The 6000-nt window shown below is 38.5% G+C and overlaps 1 pseudogene; it reads right to left on the reverse strand.

Annotated features, from left to right (window-relative positions):
* Window positions 1-833: 833 nt before the first annotated feature.
* LOC121319014 lies at window positions 834-1908 on the reverse strand (annotated as a pseudogene).
* Window positions 1909-6000: the final 4092 nt, after the last annotated feature.

Here is a 6000-nt window from a genome sequence, read left to right on the forward strand (position 1 = left end):
GTTACGGTAATGTACACAGCTGTACCATTAGTGCTTAGTCACACAAATTCAGGACTCAGGAGTAGTGAAGACGAACACACGCTGTCCTCTGAAGTGTGTGCCGTCAGCCGACCGCTTCTTTTCACACTGCAGACCCACCATGCAGCCACCTCGGAGCTACAGCGTCAGAGGACAACACAGCTCTGGGCAGCTTACAGACAATACAAAATGTACCTGATTAAATTGTGGCTGCATTAATTGTGGAAATGGCTGATACGAAGTATGTTTGTCATACTCTGTTTCACAATTAGAGTGCATTAGGGATTGTAATCAAAGTAATTTGACCAATTCTCTGGTAAGCGTGGGTCTGTATCAGACAAACACAGCTTTTTAACTCTGTCTCAGGCAGCTTGGGGAAAATGAACTGTGGACTTCAGCAGAGTGGCTGGTAAGGGCCCCAGTTGGAACAAGTCCAGTATTCATCTAACATGTTTCCAGGTCATCAAGCTGTGAAAAGTCACTGGACTTTTACACATCATCCTCTGATCAGCATATTTAGTTATCAAAGTATAGAGCTGTATGCTCACAAATGAGTCAGTACAGTGCACTAAGGCAATTGCTGCAAGGCTTTGTGTGAGAAAATATGCCAACTATATTCTATTATGCTCCTAAAAAGATGTAAACATACACTAAAGAAGCTGAATGTGTGTGAAGTACTTACTAGACGTGTTCCCCACAAGTGAACAGGGTTCCTGGGTATGCACTGGCCTATAGCTAGTAGTGGATCACATGGTGTGGTATATTTCTGGATCAGATGTTTCTCGCTGAATGACAGCATGTCCTGCCCTTTATATCTACTGCAGGCACTGGCTGTACCGGTAACATGGACTGGTTGATGACAAACATTGCTCAGCAGTTACCTCCCAATCGGGGTAGTCATGCTGTTTCAGGGTCCCCTTGTGAGTTCCAGGCAGTACCACCAGGCACCCAGTACTGCGGTCCACTCTCTCTATGGTGGTCCAGGCGCACACAATGTGGTAGCAGGCTGGAAAGGGAAATACTGCAGATCCTGGTGCATGGGGTGGAGAGATGTTTTCTTCCCTAAAATAAATACCTTATACAGTAAAACCAATACAGATTGCTGTGCTTCACTGAGGTTAAATGGAACTGGTAAAGCCTGTCAATTTGTAAAAATAATATTTATCCTAAATATAGGGCAGCCAGTGGACATTAATCTCTGTAGGTAGTTGATTTTTTTATTTATTTATTTATTTTTTTATGTAACTAAAATATGCATTTGTACCTGCATCAGGAGGTTTGTTGATTAACATGGTGTGCATAGCCATAATGTTGGGTCCAGTAAAGCATTCAATATACTTCAAAATCTGGAAGTAAAATTAAAGAACTGAATGGCAATCATTATTAGGGGGCACATCATATTGCAGGTGTATCTCTGCCTTTAAAAGATTGCTGTCAACACATCATTCAGTATATATTTAAATAGAAAATGGCAAAAGGATGAATTTAACAGTGTGTATCTGAAACTTTAAAGTGTACAGGTAAGACATTTGAGAGATTATTTACACCACCCTGAACATATTCAAACTGTTTGTACTTGTTTCTGAATACCATTCATGAAATTACACTGTGAAGACAATGGAACTCAAACGCTGTTAGAAGATACAAGCTATCTTATGCAAACTGGTTTCAGATGGCTGTATCCCATCAACATCAGAGTCTGCTATATATTGTTATTGTTTTGCACTGGACCTGTGGCAGGGTGCAGTATGTGAAGAGTTCCTGGTCCTCCTGGAAATCCTGGAGTTTGGACACAGCACTCTGGTCTTGGAGAAACTCTGACTTGGAGATTGCGATGTCCCTCATAACCAACAGCCCTGGGACTTTTACCTCCATCCTACAGATCTTCTCAAACTCAGTTCTAAAAGGAAGATGCACAGCTCCATCAGGACATTAAAGAAGAGCTAATAAAAGCTTTAAAATCAAACGAAGAGACAAAAAACTCTCAGCATATGTAAAGTACCACTAGTATTGTGCTAGGCATCTTTTGGTACTCAGCATAACAACATATATATCGAGAGAGAGAGAGAGATCTGACAGCCTTTAACAGTACTGTCAGTAGGCACGTCGGTGAAAGGTGTTTCTGTATTCCACACTGCAAAATGTAATGTCTCAAAATCTCAACATGAGGGCTTCTATGACAGCGTGACAAAATCGCCATTCTAACATGTTTGAGACGCTTATCACTCCTGTACTAACCATATAAGCTGCTTATTTTCTGCAGGAAAAATATAACAGCACCCTTCACGTTGATCATATGATTGGGGGTCACGTAAAACCTAACGATTCAAGATATTGCCTTCATACTCATTACACATCTGTATTCAGCGATTCCATAGGTCAAATTCAATAGCGGCAGTAACGCAAGACAAATTAACCCTTTCGTGCTGCCTTTGAGGTCATATGACCTTTGCAGTTGCAGCTACATAGAGACACTACACAGCTTCCAGTGGCACATGCTTTATAATATATTATTGACACAGACCACTGACTTTCAAACATTGTCTTTCCAAGCTGTACTACAGTAGTCCCTCGCTAAACCGGACACGTCTGGTAGTGTCTGGTTTCTTAAAAAGAAAAATATCACATGCACATTTATAGTGCTCAGTTGAACTGAAACTACGTTATTTATCTATTTATTTATTTATTTATTTTTATTTATTTATCGTAGCCATTACACAATTAACACAAGATATACCATGCCGTACCTTACACATACTGCATACGCTTTACAGAAATAAATATTTTTTAAGTGTACATAGAACAAGTTATAGTGTATGTGTGGCTGGAAGTAAAACACATAGCCTACCTGCTACTTTTGTTTTTTGTTGGTATGAGTCCAACTTTCTTTTTTTTGCAAAAAAAAAAAAACATTTCAAGTTTTCAAATTCTATTTATTAAAGTCCACGTCTTGAACGTGACGTTTTGGTCTGCGTGCAGTGCACGTTTCTTTTTTACACACCAGGGCGCGCTGTGAAACAACAATCATTTTTTTTTTTTTTTTTTTTTTTTTTTAAAGATCTCGAACGATAGGCGTCGCTGTTATATAACTATTTTTTTTGTTTCTACTTTGAATTATTTGGTGACCAAATTCTTCTCGGTGCCACTCTGAGGCAGAGGCGTCAATATGTACACAGAGTCACTTTTCGTTTTATTCCGGGATTACTCACGAACACCAGCCTCTTTCACATTATGAGATACACTAACACACCAGCACCGGGAGTTTCGCCAACATATCACCTTTAAGAAACGGACATGAAATCAGTCTGAACGTGTTGTTTTGTTTCGAAAGGGGCGATTCGGACCCTGTGTTAGCCATGTTAGATGGAGTTTTCTATCGCCGGATTTAAGTGACCGTGAAATAAAACAGCAACAAAAAACGACTGAATTGTGGTGGAAGGAAGGAAGGAAGGTGTCCGGCTTCAGAAGTAACAACGAGGCCAGGGGATCTGAACCATTATCTATATTATATTTCTGGTAAGTCTGATTTTCACCGATTTTGCCCTTTTTGTTATGTGTTAATTAAACGAGGAATGGAAGAAATATACAATGTACGCTGACTTGAATGACACTGTTGCAGTATCCAGCATTGCGGGGATTGGGATTCATCAATGGCTGCATTATATTGTGTAATTTGCAAACTTATTTTAAAATGAAAAAGTGTTGTTTTTAAGAAAATTAAAATCTCAATTTATGTGGAAATGTCTAAGCTGAAGTATTTAAATTGTTTACACCGAATAGTTTATTTCTGATACAGTACTTTTTCGGTTTTGACTTCATGGTAAATATTTGTTACGTGAAAATAACCAAGTTTATTTGCCATTTCGTTTTTAAAACCGACAAAAGCGAGTTCCTGCTTATTATAAACGATTGCAACAGATAGCTAAAATAACTTATAACTTTCTTTAATCATCAATACGAAATAATGTTTTCTGCGTACCAAATTGTTTCTCACAATCTGTGTGATTGAGCACCGATACAGAGGTTGCGTGTGTTTTTTGTATACTTTGTTTTCTAAACTATTGAATACAAATAGCACAGTCGTGCATTACGTTTAATTAGAATAACACAATTGTGTACTTTATTTTTTTTAATTTTATTTTAACCTCGATTTAAATTGTATTTACGTAACAAGTCTGATCACTTCACGTTACCTGTATACTATAGTATAATAGTATAGTAACTGTGGTTGGTTCTCTGTAATAATGACAGGAAGCAGGATGTTTGAACAACGGTTCATGGCAATAATGTTGTGTTGTGTATCCCTAGTTAATTTTAAAGGGAGGGGAGAGGGGCAAGTTTAATAACTGAGACATATATATTTTTTTTATTTTTGAACCTACTTTGTCTACAACTGAAGGTTATTGCCCTACAATGTGGTTTAATGACACGTTAGAGAATTTTGTCGGCAGCATCGTTGATGTAAAAATTCTTCAAACACAGGTAAACTTTTGAAAATAATACACCGCAGTTTATATTTAAAATCGGATGTCAGAATGTGAGAGTATTGTAACTGGGTACCAGAGGACCATTATTCTATAAGATTAAACCAGCATTAATCTAGCAAAGTGGGAATTCCTGTGCAATAATTCACAACAGTAATGCAAATTGTTTGTTTATTTTGTTTTCTTTTGATACCAGATCCCGCGGTATCAGTATTTACCGACGGTATTATTTTAAAACCTTTAAAATGTGACTTTACCCGTTTCAGTAGAATGCATGGGCGTGTCAGTATTGCCAATGCACTCTATAATGTGGCTTAAGCATTAACAGGCCAAGCACATGTATTATGTCTATTCATTATCACCATGCTAGGCCCCAGTGTACCCAATTTTAAAACATACACGAATCCCAGTTACAAGCCCTGCTTCCTAATCTGCACTCTCAGCTGTGCTGCTGTTTCCCTACTCCCAGGCTGCCCCTCTCTTGAGGCAGGTGGTCACATGTTGGTGGACTTGTGTCTAGGCCCTACCCCAAACTGCTGGCACATTCCTCAGATTTCTGAATAAATTTTGGTTGAGTTCTATTAACACTATTAAATTACAGTATTATGAGAGAGGTGTCATAGTATAATACACAATTCTATATGTGGTAGGGTCATGTTTTTGGTTGACATCCTTGGCAAATGCTATGCGTTTTTGTAGGTGCGTTGTATACATGTATGACATTAGAGACATGCTTAGCACGGCCTGTGAACGGCTGTCTTTGCCAACATTCTGCTTTCCTTCACTCTATCTGCTGCTGTCCTTGTTAATTTAATGTTACAGATTACTGTTGAAAGGCTACCTTTTCAGCCTCCGCACATCTCACATTTGGGATTTCCACAAAACCTAGTTCCAACTTAAATGCAAAAAAAAGGCCCATTATAAATTGACATGCTTGATTTGGTGCATCGGATTATCGTTATGTAATCATAATTTAGGAATTGCAAGACAGAAATTGGTATGAGACTGAGTAATGCAAATCAGTTAAATCACCCAGTGCCCTAATCTTCACTGTGTGTGACTGCTGTGTCCTTGGAAATATCATTTGTACTCACAGTGGTGGGATGGCATTGAAAGAGAAAACTAGTTTAGAGGTGTAGTTAAAAGGGGCTTGGAACGTAATTGGTACTGCGAGGCTGAGCAAGGAATATTGCCACTCACAGCCTCAACGTTCCCTGCTTTGACTTCGGTGTAAAACACACAGTGGCTCATGTAAGATTAAACTGCTTGTTCCATGTGACTCTAAGCATTGTGTATTCTAATAATTTTCAAGTTATATTGATTTTTGTAAGATTTAGATCAGTGGTTCATGTAGACAGTGCTAATACTGTGATTGTCCTTGCATTTATTTTTTTGTTTTTTTACATGAGTCTACACTGGCTGGACTGTTTGTTTGAATGAATACTGAAACTGCCCTTCTGTCACAGGCAACAGTCGCAGATACAGAGTCACATGGCTC

The sequence above is a fragment of the Polyodon spathula genome, chromosome 7, assembly GCF_017654505.1.
Source record: "Polyodon spathula isolate WHYD16114869_AA chromosome 7, ASM1765450v1, whole genome shotgun sequence".
Taxonomy (NCBI): Eukaryota; Metazoa; Chordata; class Actinopteri; order Acipenseriformes; family Polyodontidae; genus Polyodon; species Polyodon spathula.